This window comes from Falco punctatus, assembly GCF_963210335.1.
Source record: "Falco punctatus genome assembly, chromosome: 8".
Taxonomy (NCBI): domain Eukaryota; kingdom Metazoa; phylum Chordata; class Aves; order Falconiformes; family Falconidae; genus Falco; species Falco punctatus.
The window spans coordinates 26,482,005-26,499,202 of NC_137588.1; the positions used below are offsets into that span (position 1 = coordinate 26,482,005).

The 17,198-nt window shown below is 40.7% G+C and overlaps 1 long non-coding RNA gene across 2 annotated transcripts in view; it reads right to left on the reverse strand.

Moving 5' to 3' along the window:
• LOC308068349 overlaps positions 1-17,198 on the reverse strand; it is a 107,928-nt gene that overhangs the window by 13,668 nt on the left and 77,062 nt on the right. For both annotated transcript variants that reach the window (XR_013929939.1, XR_013929940.1), the window contains one exon: positions 1-17,198. This exon is cut by the window's left edge and continues 13,668 nt beyond it; it is cut by the window's right edge. This is a non-coding gene — a long non-coding RNA (uncharacterized lncRNA).

Below are 17,198 nucleotides of genomic sequence, written 5' to 3' on the forward strand. Positions count from 1 at the left end.
CACAAACACAACCAGAATCCATGAGCATAGATTGGTTTCCTGGAGGAGCCTAGCTCAGCAGGAGGACTATTCTATGTGCATGTGCAGGAGGCTGAACACTGAGCCAACCATGCTCCAGCCATAACTAGTTGCTTCAGGAATTTAGAGAATTTGATTTTGGACTCTCCCTGCCCTGTGCCGAGTAACTGGTCTCCTACTCCAGTCAGTTCCTTCACAGCTTGTTCACTTCAGTCCTGTCCTCTCAGCTCCTGCCTTACTGCTGCAACCCTTCCCTCATCTGTTAGTAGATCACTGGCCGCATCACTTCCTGCCTCTCTCTGGAGAGTCACTGCTCACTGCTAAGTGGGAACTTTTTTCTCCCCCTTTCATGGCTATTCTTCAGCTGCGCAGACAGTCTCCACAAAAGCAGGATCTGGTTCCAACTTTGGTTTTGAACACTACGTGGAAAAATGAGATCCCCACCCCACCCCCACCCGCGCATTGTCCGTACATAAGCCTTATAACAAACATGCAAGTAAGGACTGAAAATCATGTAAAAAAATCACATAAAAAAGAAAGAAAAAGGATCAGCGGACTCCAAAATTCTAATGAGATAAGCAGATGCTGCTTTAAACAGAGACAATACCCTGTGTTAGATGCAGCCCTGAAAGTAGCAGCCCAGATCCAAGCATAGACTTCACAGGTGTCTGCTTCTTTTGTCAGACTGTTCTTTCCCTCTGCATAAGTTTTAAAACTTTCAGAAGAGGATTGTGTGAGGTTTTCCTCTTGCCAACCCGTCTGCAGCCAGAAAGTCAGTGGGAGATAGAGACCCATAAAAGGTAATGGTTAAAGAAGTAACATGCAGAAATTCCTCACACTCACCTCTGTATTGGCAAGGGAAGATGCAGCTGACACGGATTAGCTAAGCATGAGTTTAGAGAGAGGTTGGATGCAAAGGCCTCTAGGCTTCTTTTAACCCTAAAAGATGTGGAGATAATTAACAAAAACCAAAACTAATTCAGTTGATCTATCCCTTTGTGTTTTTTCAAATCTTTCCAGTGAGATCCTGTTGCTGTTGGTTTTTTTCTGCTGCTAGGAGAAAATTTCTAAATGATAACTAATAATACAGTGAAGATCTTGTTGCCTCTTGGGCTTTTGTAATAGCCTCACTGGGCTTCTTTCTACAACATTATGTCACTCGTTGCAGTGTGCAGGAAACAAAACAAAAAAAGATACCTTTATTTCTGCATGGTGTCTGCCTTTGGGCTAGCTGAAGTCACACTAACCTACAAAGCAAAAGAAAGGGATAGAGAGCAGGAGAAACACCCCCCTGCTCTCTTCTCTACCCCTTGCAGCAGGTGGAGTAAAAGTTTTGTTTCCATGTGGAAGATTTTTGAGATGTTTCTTTCTTGGGACTGAATTGGGGCTTAGGAAAAGCTTAGTTCACTTCCCCAGATCAACTGCAATTCTCTAGTGCACCTTTGTCCACTTTGAGCCTGGGGTAACTCGGCTCTTCCCTCTTCTCTTGCGTGCATACTTCAGGTCCTGTCCTCTCTAGGTAGAACGGGGTAATTTATTAAATTCATGCACTCTGGGATCCAGCAAATTCCTCTGTCTTCAATTCCTGTACATCTTCCAGAACCAAGTGCTGCTTTAACCCTTCCTACCCTACCTAGGAGCCTGGACTGCACCTGCTAGAAGCAGAGATCATGAGTCCATAAAATCCCTCTCTATATGCAGACAGCTCTGCTTCCATGGTTATCTTTATTGCAGGCAATAGATGAAGAATAAAGCAGTGTTCTCTCTGCTGTGCTGAATATAGGAGTCTTTCTGTCATCTTTCCAACCCTGGAGAAAAAAATACAACTAAATTCTGCAACTCAAGGTGACAAGCTGTGTTTAACTGGAAATTTTTGATTCCCTGGGGCAAATGATCTCTTCTTCCTCATTTCACCCAGCTTTAAAATGGGAATAACACTCTTTATCCATGTAGCATGGAGATGTATGATTCCACAGCAGAGAGGAGGAGTTTGAGCCTGCCAACTGTATAAATATGTAAATTCAAAACTATTTCCAGGTACTCTAAGGAACCTTTTTGAGGATATAAGACTGGACAGATCATGGATTAGCCAACTTGTCAAGATTCTGGTTCTGGAAAGGGGGTACCCTCTTTAGCAGCCACCCATGATGTAGGCTTAACGAAGTATCTAAAGCAGCCAATGATTCAGGTATGCTAGTGAGTACATTGCATCTGTGACATTCACAGGTAGTTGGAATTACTCAGTCTTTCACATTGAGAAGCATCCTAGAGTCCCACCTGGCCCACACAGAGGAAAAGAAGATAGCTTTTATAGTCTAAAACTCTAGACTGTACATTTTGTATGCTTTGGAAAAATTATAAGGGAGCCACAGCCCTGTGCTGCAACATACATAACATGTATGATGGGCTGGAAAAAACCTTTCCTAGAGTTAGTGTTGTACAGGGAAGTTTATTCCTTCCCTTGAATCATCCAGCCACTCTTAAACTAAAGCTATCGAGAGAGATGTGTTGTCAGAATTCCCTGGTGTAGCAATTTCTATGTCTGTCTTGCAGTGGAGAAACCTGAAGCATCGAAGTGTCCGTCTTAATAAATTCCAGGAGGGTTTAGAGCATAAGCCAATTTCTGAAAAGCAATGACATGATTAGCAAGCTTTCAAGAATTGTCTCATATTAATTCCCACATACATGCAGACTTCTCTCTGATTACCTGACTATATAACATAAATTAAAACCATCTTTTTCCAATATGTCTAATCATATTGGTTCTTTCAATCTATGAAAGGTAATCACCCATTAGTCCAGCCAAACTGCAGCTCAAAAGATTTGCTCTCAGCCTTGTTTGCTCTTTCTGTGTGCTGATAAGTGGATCAGTGTCACTGTGGTTAGTTATGTTCCCCTCTTTTGTCCTATTAAAACTGTGGTAAGTTTGAGCTCACGTCTACTAACAGGGACTGGAAACAGCAACAAAACGAAAGCTGACTCATCACTGACCAACACTTGTGTTAATCAAGCAGGGTTACTTTGTGGTGTAGGTGGAGCATCGTTGAAGGTTAGGATTGACACTGCACTTCTTGCTTCCTCCCTCATTCAGTTCTGGATTTTGGTGTCTAGCAGCAAGGATACCTCCTTAGCCATTCTTGTGAGACGTTAGCCCACTGGAGGAGAGAATTTCTGGGGAAAGTGTCATTCTTGCTAGCAGACCCATGGAGAATTGAACCAGCCTTTACGTGAAAATATGAGCCGTCTGTGATACATGTGTTTTGTGGAGAAATAGACTGACTCAAGCCTATTAGCTGTCTGCTTCTTGTTTGTGTAGGTAGTGTGACTAGCCCCATAGCTACAATAACACTATCATTAATGAAATAAGCAAGGAGGCATTTGTAGTGAGAGATGACATCCCTGGTTAGAACAACTGATAAGAACCAAAGAGAAGGCATTTCTTGGGCCTGAAACTGAAGAAGCTGCATTCCAGCTAATAAAGATGGGGGAACTTGCTCTGCAGCTTGAACTGAATTGTTAGTCAGCTTGGTTTTCAGTGAGAAAAAGGTATTTGGGATCTATGGAAATGAAAGATATGTTAACAAAAGTGGTAAGTTTAATAATTTCTGTGTCACAGAGACAGATGGGAAAGTGCTTTGGCTATAGCGTAGAGAAAATTGTGATAGAAAACCACCATCTCTATTGTGCTGTGATTTTTAGGATGAAGTAGGGCTAGGAATTTGACATCCAAAGCTCATCTTTTGAAGATGTTTTGTGGAATGCCTTTGAAGATCAAGACTAAGAAGTCAAACAGAGAGTGGTTATATTGTGAGAAATGTTCTCCCACCGGCTGTTCCTGTCTTTTGCAGTGTCTGCGTGAAAATGTTGTGGTGCACAGTGGTTGATGGGTTTCACCCACATACTTTCCATGAGGGCATTTGGTGCTTTGGATAGAATAGATCACGTTCTGGAATGAGTACATGTAGGATGCAAAGCTTTGATGGTTTCTTTTGGATGGGAATGGGGCTCCTACTCTATGGGGCACGTACATGTGTCAGCAAGTTTTAAATCTATTGCTTTGGCATGGCCCCACTCCACTTGGGATACGCTCGCCATGAGAAATTTTGCTTGTAATAAAGTATTTGGTGAGGCAAGGGCAATTTGGATAATTCAAAGGGAAACTTTGAGGACAATTTCTCTCAAATGATCATCTGCTAGTGAAGGCTGTAGTTTCAGGATGTTCTGGACATGTTCCAATCTCTCATGAAATGTGATAGCTAAGTGTGCTGTTAATAGGGTTTTTCTTTTTATATTGTAGTGTGTTTTACATATGTTCTTCAGGAGGCTTATTTACATCTGTGATCTCTGTCTCTGGAGGAGTAGCCTTGTTTACTGAATGTTTTGGGGCTGGTACTGGGGTTATCAAGAATATTCTCTTCACTGCCAATCTGATAGCATCTGGAGGTTTGGCTACATGTTATACATTTCAGAGAGTGTTTTGGATGGCTGCTATGTTTCTGGAGGCAGGTGTGTTGGTCCTTGTTTTTTTCTATCTATAAGGTTAGTTGTAGGCTGCCATTTTCAAGGTGGGCTTGGTGTCTGGGAAGCATCCAGAGACAACTAGATGGTTTTTGACCTAGGAATGGGTGTCAGGAACACCACAAATACAGCCCAGACAAAAGGGTATTATTGAACATTTGCAAACCACAGTTGTTGTGAGAGCACAGATCCAGGCCCATGTTATCAGCTTTGCCCCACATGTAACAAGAAACACTCCTCTTGGAGATTTCAGTCACCAGTTTCTCTGTCCACAAGGCTGCACTTGAGCAATAGCGGAAAAAAAAAAAAAAAAAAAAAAAAGACCTTCAAATTAATTTGTTAAACAGTCATGAACTAAAACTTAGTAGTAAATCAGTCCTGCTAAGAAAGCCATCTTGTGTTGAATGCACCTGTCATAGTCCACAGACCTGCCACACAGAGTCAGTCAAATCACTCCCTCTGGTAAGCAACGGTTCCAAGGCGTATCATAAATATCACCCAGGTAAAGGCTATGTGGGAAATGCAGCTGTGGACAGCTCCAGGGAGGCTGGATCAATAGCACAGCTGGTCAAAAAGGGTGAAGCAGAGCGAAAAGCTGGCAAATATCTGCCTCCAATTTAGTTTCTGTCTGATGTTGTGAATTTATGCTTGTCAAAACGAGTCTGACTGCCTCTGGGCAATAGCTACGAATTTTCATGCAATGTGTGGTTAGAAGTCATAGTAATCACAGTACTAAATGCCCAGCACTTCACCCACAGGGAAAGAAAGAAATGCATTGATGTGAGAGTCGTATGGAACTGACAGACAAGGCAGAAACTACAAACCACTGTTCTGAAACCTCTTTTCTGCTTTGTAGACAGTGAAATGATCCATTGTGCTAAATGACAGATTTGTCTTTTGTGTTCTTAAAGAAAATGCTTAAAGTGCAACAAATTCTGCCAGAACCATGAGTTTGGATCTAAACCATTATTAAACGAACTCAAATCAGTTCCAGAAGTTTACTCTCAAAAGACAACTCATGTGAAATGACAGTATCATACCTGAAAACTGAAGGCAAACCATTTGAGGAGATTTGACAACTTCATGGTGACTTTCGTTTCTTTTCTCCTGGTGGTTGTACTCGTGGACGACTCACATCTGGAACACGATGACTGGTACTAGTCAACAGCAACAGTGATCTCTCCTTTTAATTTCTTTCTCTCATTTTATTCTTCTACAAGTGATTCTAGAGCTTGGACCTGGCACTGGAATCCAGAGGACATTTGTACCACCTTTACCAATTTGTACCCGTACCTTTTTTTTCCCCTACTGAAAGTGACGTTGGATTGCTCTCAATTTTATTGGTGGCAGTGGTGCTGGGAGCAAGAGATGTTTCCATAAAGAGTACTACAACTGAAATAACCATATGTGTGAGCTTGGTTGGAGCTGAGAGCTGTGAGTATTTCTTTGTGAAAGAGATTAAAAAGGGTACTTTGGATAAACATCCTGCATTGAAAAATCCTTTCCTGTTTTAGTAACAACTCCAAAAAAGCAATAAAGAAGCAATTTAAAGGTTTTCTTCCCTGTCTTAAAACAATGCATTCCATAGATAATAAAGGTCTGACAACCTCAAACATTCAAAAAACATGCAGCATTGCTCCAAAATCATGACATTGACTGAAATTCACATCTCAACATTAACAATAATAATAATAACAACAACAACAACAATAATAATGATTTTATTATTTAATCTGAGTTTTGAATCATTAAGCTGTCCTTAGGCCACACAGTTGCAGGATTTTCTCTGTGACTATGAGGACTAAAATATAGGGGGTTCTTTTACTGGTGTTTCTCTCTTAATTGCTTGTTTCCGGGAAATTTCTTTTCTTTTCTTTTCTTTTCTTTTTTTTAAACAAGGACTCAGTATTGCAAATTATCATGAAGGAATGACAACAATTTATAACACTGACTTTGCATTATATCTATATCTATATATTTATATATCTCCCTCACTCTTCTCTGGGTGAGTGGCATTTTTAAGAGTTCTAGTTTGGCATTTTCCATTTGTGTGTTCAGAAAGCCAGCATGTGAAACCTCTTTCTGAATGGGTAACACCACACACTCCCTGTCTTTTGAAATCAAAGTATGTTTTGTTTGTTTGTTTGTCTGGGTTTTTTTCTTAAGGAAATGTGAAAATTTTTTTCTTTATTGTAAATTATATCTAGGGCCTAATACAGCTGGCAGAATTTATCTGAAAGACTATGTCATAATGAGCTTGAGAAAGATCAGGTTCGATATATACCATTATTGAAAAGACATTATCATCCATAAAAAGTTACAGAAGTAACTTGTGCTACCTTGCAGGAAAAAAGAAATTATAGCATAGTGACATGGCCCCAAGGGTGGCTGTTTCTGGAGTTCTTCACCAGATGGCAAAGGCTATTCTTCTCTTGGTCCCCAAACTTCTGCTGCCTGTTCTCTGCCTTTTCCTGCTGGACTTACACCTTCCTGCATCTCCTCCCTCCAGCCTATGCTGCCCATGGCTGCTTCTGCCATAGGTGGTAAATTACATATTCAACTGCAAGGTCAGATTCCTCTCCTTCTGAACTGGCTCAAAAAATACAATGTAAGTGTGAAAAACCTTTATCCACAGGCTGAGGTAAGTTGCCAGAATAAAGCTACTACGGTCAATTCACCATAGGGTGATTTTCAATGACAGCTCTTTTGCCACTTCTCATCTGAAAGGAAATAAATCAAAATAGAGCCTTGAATCCAGGGAGATTTCTCCTGGCCAGAACTAAGGAAATGTGGTCTGTATGCTCACACCTCGCTTATCTCTATCACACCAGGATGCTGGAAGCTGTTTCCTGGATGTGATGTACAGACAGATCACAGGAAAGGAACGAATGTGGCATTTTGTGGTCACAGACCCAAGAAGAGAAGGAGCAGCAACTGCTTCAAACCTCAGTACTAGATTCCTCTGACACTCTATTGAAGCTCTTTACTACCATCTCCATTAGAAAGTTCCTTCCCATATCTCATCTGGATGAGCCCATTTCTTCACTACCTGTTCCACCCATTATTGATGTATGGAATTCGTCTTTAGTATTCAGCTTCTAATGATCCACCAGCCTCTTCCCTTCTATTTTCATCTGTAGACCTACTCCAGGAATCCTGCAAAGGTACTGAAGGAGCCCTGCTGAGACACTGCTAGCAGGAGCACTTACCAACTGCCTTAGAAGTATCTCAGTCACGATTTCCTCTTGGCAAATAAATTAAAAAATAATTTGAAACAAAATGATTAGACACTTGAAATAATTAAAGAAAATGAAATATATAACTCTGAAGGAAGCACCATTAAAAAGTAAGTACAAAACGGAGTCCAGGGAGGGATGAGAAGATGGAAGCACTGCAGGCATCTGGAACACAGTCAAGGTTTAAAATGTACTTTAATAACCAAGCATTTGAAAGTTTCCTTCGGATACATTACTTCAGTTTAAAAGTACTGCACTTGCTGCTTAGTTTTGTTATCTTTGACCAATATCACTATTAAATAAAGCTTATTTGAGTCACACAAGCCTCTGCATTTATTCCTAAGTTTTTCTTCCTGACCTTGACAGGATTTGGGGGTTTGTTTTTTTTGTTTTGTTTTGTTTTACCAGGAAGAATGATCTTTAGTGTTTTGAATTGTATTATAAAGTATTTTTTAAAAAGCTAATGCTGGAAGCAAATTAGAAAATCTGTTTAAGTAGGAGAAAGATGAAAAAGATTGATCTGCATGTTTACAAGGTACTGAAATAAATTACCAAGATAGAGGGCATGAGATGGGATAAATCTTGAAAGCATGAACTGAGCTGGATGTTTCTGAGACCAAAAATAGAGGGGTTATGTGTTTTTTTTCTCAGAGACTTGTCAAAAAAAAAAAAAAAAAAAAGAAGAAAAAGAAAAAAAGAGGAAATTAATAAAAAGAGGGATGGAATGATTTTAAAATGAAACACTGGAAATATGGTCAAAGATGCACTGAATAATGCTGAGACAGAAAGTGATGGAAATTTGCGTTCAGAGAAAACAACATATTGAGAATTTCCTAGCACAAAGATGAAGGAAAGAAAGTTTCTGGGGCTGATAAATGCAAACAATAGATAACATGGTAGCTGAATTAGAAACATGGTTTTCCAAGTGCTATTTAATATGGCAGGGAAGGGTGCTGCCCTGAATTTTGGTAATAAGAGCAAAATAAAATAAATTATTTTTGTCAGAGCTAAATAGCACGTTAGAAGAGTGTGAATAGGGGCCTGGAACCACACACATTAGTGGAAATAGAAGAGACAGAAATGATGACACACTAATCACTAAAAGACAGGAAACCTGAAAAGACTGAATGCCCATGTATTCAGTAAGAAATCACAGACATTCTTTAAACAAATGTTACTAATATTGAAACAAAAGAGATCAGTACATTTTACAGAAAGTGGACTAACCCCACTATGGAAAGGGTGACAATTGCTGAGTCTACATTTGTCATTTAACTGATTACTTCACCAACATTTCAGTTGTTTCCATCCAACTTTTATATGTTTTCATGGACAGGAATCTACAAAGAATAAACCTACAACTAGAAAAATGGAAGAAACATGTGCCAGAACTACCAGCTTTGGGAAAAAACTTGGGAGAACTTGCATGGTACTCCCCTATTTCCCTATAATATTAGCTTCAGTCAGAAACATCAGCTTTCAATGGTTAAAATCTACTCAAAGGTTCTTTTTTTTTTCTATTTTAGAATAGTTTAGCTTTATGATTTTTTTCTCTTTGAGCAGTTTGATCTTTTAGGTGTTCTAAAATATTATGCTAAAAAAAGCCTAATGGTATTCCTTATCTAGTATGTCTTACTGATGGCATAACGTTTTCTCAGTTTGCAAGTGTGCATATATATTGTTCAATTTTGAATTTAATTTGTCTTCTGCTGTATTTGTTTTGGCATCAACAGAAAGTCTACATGTCAAGTACAGGTCTCTTGTGGAATCCCACTGACTCCCATATATATCAGCTGTCTTCAGTGGAGAAAAAGAAGGTAGAATACGTTCCTGTTATTGGAATAGCATCAACAAATCTCTTCATGATGTTTAGTCCAAAAGCCCCAATATATTTTCCCACAGATGATTTGCTACTGGAGTTCAGAAAATCAATAAAAATGAAGGAAAAGACATTCATAGAGAAGACTATCACAGTTTTAAATACACACACACACAAATTAAAGCAAGCTTTCTGCCCCTTTTCAAAAGACATTTAAAAACAAGTACCCACTTTAATTACTACCAGAATATTTCTCCTAACCAAGAACAGGAAAACTTTCACACTTCAATCTCAGTTCTTCATTTTTAGGTAGACAAAAACAGTAGAGAAGGATCAGTGAAATGTAATTTAAGGGACAAACCCCAATACTAATCTTTGTGGATTTGTTCCCTTAATATATCTATTTCTCTCATTAATGTACAAAACTCTCACAGTAGAATTCACACATTGGAAAGTTATAGTGCAATTTGGATAATAGCGGTGATGCATCCTTAAAATTCAACAACCAGCTGTCCTTTAAAGTGCTTGCCATTGGGATAGTACACTGAAGAGAAGAGTCATATTCATAGACACTTTGAGTTTTCTAGTTCAAGGCCACCTTCATTTTGGGACTGAAAAGATCTGTCATTTATTTTAGCTTCCTAGCTACCTCAGTTGTTGACATTTACAGCTTCTGAAACTTCAAAGCAAGTTTAGGTTATAGTATGACAACTTCTATGTAGATTTCAGTCATCAATAATAAACTAACCTTGCCCCTGATATAAAGTATTGTTTCAAACAACTGATAGGATATTTTGGGCCCAGCAAGATCATGGAAAAGATCCTCCTGGAAGCTATGCTAAGGCACATGGAAATCAAGGTGATTGGTGACAGCCAACATGGCTTCACTAAAGGCAAGTCATGCCTGACAAACTTGGTGGCCTTCTATGATGGAGTTACAGTGTTGATGGATGAGGGAAGAGAAACTGATGTCATCTACCTGGACTTGTGCAAAGAATTTGACACTGTCTCACATGACACCCTTGTCTCTAAACTGGAGAAACATGGATATGATGGGTGGACCACTCAGTGAGTAACAAATTGGCTGGATAGTCACACTCAGAGAGTTGCGGTCAACAGTTAGATGTCCAGGTGGAGACTGGTGATGAGTGGCCATTCCTCAGGGGTCTGTACTGGGACCAGTGCTGTTCAACATCTTTGTCAGAGACATGGACAATGGGACTGAGTGCACCCTCAGCAAGTTTGCTGATGACAGCAAGCTGAGTGGTGCAGTTGACACGCTGGAGGGAAGAGATGCCATCCAGAGGGACCTTGACAGGCTTGAGGGGTGGGCCTGTGTGAACCTCAAAGTCCAACAAGGCCAAGTGCAAAGTCCTGCACATGGCTGAGAGCAAACCCCAGTATCAATGCAAGCTGGGTGGGGGATGGATTGAGAGCAGCCCTGAGGAGAAGGACTTAGGGGTGCTAGTAGATGAAAAGCTCAACATGGCCCAACAATGTGCACATGCAGCCCAGAAAGCTATGTGAATCCTGGGCTGCATCAAAAGAAAGGTGGCCAGCAGGCTGAAAGAGGCAATTTTCCTACTCTACTCAGCTCTTGTGACACCCCATGTGAAGTACTACGTGCAGCTCTGGGCCCCCCAGCATAAGAAGGACATGGACCTGCTGGAGTGAGTCCAGAGGAGGGCCGCAAAGGTGATCAGAGGGCTGGAGCACCCCTCCTATGAAGACAGACTGAGAGAGTAAGGGTTGTTTGGCCTGGAAAAGAGAAGGGTCTGGGAAGACCTTATGGTGGCCTTTCAAAACTTCCTTAAGTGACAGGGCTTACAAGAAAGGTGAGGACAGACTTTTTTAGTTGGGCCTGTAGCAATAGGACAAGGGATAATGGCTTTAAACTGAAAGAGGGTAGATTTAGTTTATATATAACGAAGAAATTCTTTACTGTGAGGGCGGCGAGACACTGGAGCGAGTTGCCCAGGGAAGTTGTGGATGCCCCGTCCCTGGAAGTGTTCAAGGCCAGGTTGGATGTGGTTTTGAGAAGTGTGGTCTAGTGGAAGGTGTCCCTGACCATGGCAGGGGGGTTGGAACTAGATGATGTCTAAGGTCCCTTCCAACCCAAAACATTCTATGACCCTGTGATTCTATGATTCTATGGAAGATGTAAAATAATTATAAAAAAAAAGGCTTGGAGGGACTAACTACTCAATCCACCATAGTGCTCTTGGTACATTGTGATGCCTCAGGAAATTCATGTTAGAGATGTGGCTGTGAGGACATTCAGAAAACAAATTTCCTCTAAGTGCAAGATAAGGTATTCACATTCACTATTTTATTTTTGTTTAGTGCAGAGGTGAGTGGGAAGTTTGCAGACAGACCGACTTGTGTCCTGAAGTCCTCAGAAGGTGGAGAAAGACTCCTCTTATACCTGAGCAAGAAAATGAGACTTTACATCTCCATGAGAAACAACCTCTAACCTGGTGGATCCATAGCTTACCTCTCACACAAAAGTGGGGTTCTGTAGAGGAGTGAAGGCAGTGGGTTCACTAATATTGATAAGATGCAGCTGTGGCCTTGCTTTGACAGCAGTGGGTTGATTGACATGGATGATGTGCAGCTGTTGCTCGTTCCTGCAAAGTGGTTAAATAGCTCTGAGGAAGTTGGGAGAGAGTAGTTAGGTGGAGGAGAACCCAGATGAAGCAGAGAGAAGGAGGAGTGTGGTCTGGTCTTGGGAGGATGGAGAAACAGCTTGGCCAGTAGAATTTGACCAATGATAAAGTCTTTCTGCTGCTTGCTAGTTTGCTCATGCTGCAACAATTGGTGCCCTGTGTGAGGCTCAAACTGCAATGGGGTTCCACCATGGGAAGACAGCACTAGTGACAGGTGATTTCTCTGCTGTCTGTTGTGGGCAGAGAAGTGCTAGCTCTTGGACAGGGCTGTTAGATGAATGAGCACTCATCATCTAATATCATGAAGGAAAATGTCAGGAGACAAAGCAGCACAAGGAGATGGCAGGGTTAAATCTGGCACTTGGTTTAGAAAAAGCGGTGATGGGTTACATCTGCAAGAAGGGGGCTGTAGTAGAGTTGGCTGCTGCAGGTAAAACACTGCGCTGCTGCGGTTGCTAGCAGGCAGTGGGGAAGTCTCACCCAGCTCATTTAGGAGGAGTTGATAAACTACCATGCTGTTTCCAGAGGGAAAAGTCTGTGAGACTCTGGATGTGAAGCCTCACCTTGCTAGTCTTAGGTACTGAGAATCTGTTTTAGAGTGGACATCTGTAAACTTCAAATTCTTCTACCAGTTTTCCTTTGTTTTGTCAAAAACTTTAGTTAATCCAATGTCCACAATTGTTTTCACAGGACTGTAGATTATATGCAGATCCTTCAATTACATGTAATCTCCTGGGGACAAAAAGTTGTATGTAAATCATACAGGTTATATTCTTTCTAGTGCTATTATTCACTTACTGGTACACAGGCATAAACTAGGACACCAAGATGTACCTAGACCAGATCATTACTATCCTAAATGCTTGCTACTGGTATCAGCCACTGGCCAAACCACTTTACAGACCTTTTTCTTTATACCCAAAAGGGCTCTGCTGAAATCTGCTTTTTCACTCCTTCTTAGAGAAAGTCAAGCCCAGTGCTAAGGATGCTTCATTTTTCTCAAGCTTCCTCAAGGAAAAAAGTTTTAATTACCAATGTTGTACGCTTTGTGCTCCCTGTTTTCATCTTTCGTGAATTATTTTGCCAAATTTGGAGACCTAGGGACAACTAGGCTTTTTGCTGGAGAAGGAGCATCACTGATCCTACAACTGCTTATGCATCCCTGGAGAACGGTTGCTTTTCTGTCCCAAATATCACAAAGATCAGATAGATGGGAAAATAAAAGGGAAAGAAAACCCCGCACCTCTTTTTTTTTTTTTTTTTTTTTTTTTTTGAGCCAGAGGAAATACTACTGAGAAACTATTTTGGATTTTTTTCTTCTGGTGTGTCATTTTTTTATTTGTTGTTGAGGACAGTACATGCACAGGTAACTAACTCTGTGTGCTGATCTTCCATATGTCTCTCTCTGTCTTCCTTTCATTTCAAAATAATCCCATTTCTTCACCCTTGCTTAGACGCTGCTCTTAAATGGATGGAGCTAAAAGACTGTAGGGGAGATATCTATGTTACAGAAATGAACATTATAATTGAACATATTAAACAATACTGCTTTATTCACTCTCTGATAGTCTCAGCAGAGAAGCCAAACACATGAAGAAGTCATTGTCTTTGAAAAAAGGCTTCTCCAGGTTAAATTGGGCTGTATTATAAGGCAGTATTATGGAGGCTTTCCAGATTTCTCTTACATCAGAAAGGCTTTGAGGAGTTTGGCAACATGTAATAGTGTTATTTGGCCAAGCATGGAAAAAGTCACAAATGCTACATTCAAAGCAGATCTATGAGAAACTGCCTTCTCAGTCACATTTGCCCTAAATGCATCTGGTGTTCGGATGGCACACAAATACACCGTGTGCCTCTCCATTCTACAGAAACTACTTGGATGAACCCCAACCCCAAAATTAACTGCTCAGCACCAGAGACCATTATCAGTTCCAGGTGCATGACATCATTCTGCCCTTTTACCTTGAAACTGCTCTTTCTCCTTATTCTTTCCTGGCACTTGTTTGTTTCTAAACCAGCAACCAAGAGATTAGAAACAAATGGTATGCAAAAGGTGACCTTTGGAAATGGAGAACCTCTACAAAATGAATGCCTCCAGTTCTCTTCTGACAAGGCATCTACCCTCCAACATGTTTACAGACTGTATTGTCACTCTTTAGCATAGAAGCTGACAGCAGTGCTGGGGAGCATTCCTTGGGGTCATGCACTTTGCAACAGCAAATACCTTGTGCCCGAATCAAAACTAAAACAATCTCTTGTGCTTGTATTCCTGCAACTTGATGACTCAGAAGGAGCAATAGCTTAGGAGAGAGCAGCCTGGCTGGGACTGTAGCATCCTATAACAGTGGGTGTGCTGCAGCCTCTGAACTCTCTCAAAATCAGTAGGGGATGAGATTTTAAGGTCAGTGCTTCTGAAGCTGTGAAGGGAACACTATCGATTTTCTTGTACAATCTCTGGATAATTAGAGATCAGCCAGCTAATCTGTGTGAGCATGAGGTTCTTGCATTGCTCAGTTCTTTTCAGTAAAGAAAATGACTGTTTATTCTGCTTGCAATATTTTGTAAGCTGTGGTGATCAGCTCAGCTGATGGTTTTGACAATCTCAATTCCAGAAATAACTGCAGAAAAACATCAAGCTAAGTTTGTTTAACCATTTGCAAAGAAATTTGCTGCTCCATGATGTCTCTGCTCTTCCTCCCTGAGACAGTCAGAAGGTACTTTGTAGGGCTCATAAATACATTGTATCACTTTTAGAGGCAAAGTTGTTCCTTCTCTTTCTCTGTTCAGCATGATGGAAATTGATGGAAATCAGATAAATCAACCCATCATGCGTGTTTAATCTTTACTTCCCACTATCCGGAGAGACGTACAAATGAGTGAGAGAATGATTTTTTTAATGCTCAAGATTTATTGGTCCTGCAAAATCTGGACACGTTGAAATTCTGAAGAAATGCCTGCTCATGCAGTAAGTTTTGATAAAGTACACCTTAAAGGCACAATATTTTATTTTACCAATAATCACTTTTCAAGCAGTACCAAAGAATGAAAAGGTGTATTTCATAATCATCATTGGTTGCAAAACCAGAAGCATTTGATCTTCATGGTTTGGGTTTTTTTGTATAATTGTTGGAATGAAGATATGTCTTCAAGCTGATTATAAACAAAATACTTCTGCATTCATGCTCTGGAAGGGAAAAATACTAAAACAACTGCATCCTTCCTCATCCAGCTTTTATGCTGAGGGAACTGAGTAGTGGGCTTTTGGGCATGTTCTGGGATTTTTCAACTAGAAAGTGGAACAGTTGACTCTCAGAAAGCACAGCTGGCTTGCTTGGGCTTTTGACATATGTTTACTGACTAAGAAAAACAGATACATTAGGTGAAATCTTTAGAGGATGCTACTCAGGCTAGTATGGTTGGCTTGAATGGAGCTGGTCTCTACTAAATTGGAATTGGTTCTTTAGGATGTAGAACTCCATACAGAGCCTTCGATGTCCACTTCCACTTTAGCCTACATCGTAATGACATAAAGTTGCCACTTGGTGGCTCTTTATTAGTTTAGGCGGATGAAGCGAGTTAATGGAGCCCAACCAGCCCCTTGCAGTGCACGCAGAGCTCGTGTACAGGCTCACCAGAAGTGAAAGGACCGTGAAGCTGTGAGAACAGAGCCACTCAAAAGACACATCTCATCTTCCTCACTGGATCAGAACACCATGATGCAATCTGCCACTGCTTGCTTTCACGTCCCAAGCTGTGGATTTCCCTTTCTGGAGCTGTCTGTCCCAATTCGTTCAGTATTAAAACCAGATGCAAATCAAACCGGCAACAACAGAAGTTTGATAGCTTCTTTGACTTTTGTATGGCAAATTCCAGAGGTGGGAGAGGAGCAATAGGGGAAAAAAGAGCACTGGAAATAAATACCCCTATGAAGAAATTACAACATCAAAATGCAATTCCCTTGTTCGTGTTTTTCTTAGAAAGCAGTTCAGTTCCATCTGGCTGTGGGCCTGCAGCCAATGCTTGCTTCAGAAGAACAGAGACATTCAAATAAAAATAAATAAATAAAGGAATAATATACCAAGTAGCTTCTGCACCTATCTCTAGAGTGGGGACAAGGCAGGGCTTTCAAAGCTGATATTGTTCTGAGCCAGCTTTGCACCCCCATGCAAACATTAATCTTGCTTAGGCTGACAGGGTTTCGAATAGAGCCATGTTACACATGCATTCAAGAGAGATGGAGGTGAAAGGAGAGGATCAGTCAGATGACACAGAACAACTACGGTTTTGTTCTCAGCGATGGGTCACTGGGGCAGCATAGATGGGGAGATACATGCTTGCGGTAATGATTATTTATTTATTTTATTCACTAACTAGATCTAAATAATATTGTGCTATTCAATTGCAGGCTGGGAAATTGCAAAGAGCCTCTGAAAAAAAGTGTTTTGTCATTGGCAAAATCTCCAAATATTATTTTCTCTTTAAAAGAAGAATAAAAAATGAAAAGGAGGGGTTCATTTATTTCTAGCAGCTATTGCAATGTGCCTAGTTGCTGAAGAAACATGAATCTTATTGAGCTAGCCACTGCTTCTGCATCCTAGAAATGTGCTCTGGGCATGGCTGTCAACAATGACGAGGGATTTTAATTGTCTCTGGCTGATGGATTCTGACATGAAACTCCTTAAAATTTCTTGCTACATATGCTGTGCTGAGATGTGGGGGTTTGCTTCATGTTGGGAGGGAAAAAAACCCGAAGCAAAAGCCATTTGAGCCACCTTCCCAACAGAGTTTGGAGTTTTGTCCTGAAGCTCTCTGAGCAAGGAATTAAATTGAAAACTCTCCTCATTCCCATTTCAGTCAGGCTTAAAGGGGAATCCCTCTGCTGTGAATGTAGGACCATGGTCAAAGCAAAAGCTGAAACAGAGCTTGCCAGGGAAAGAAGCC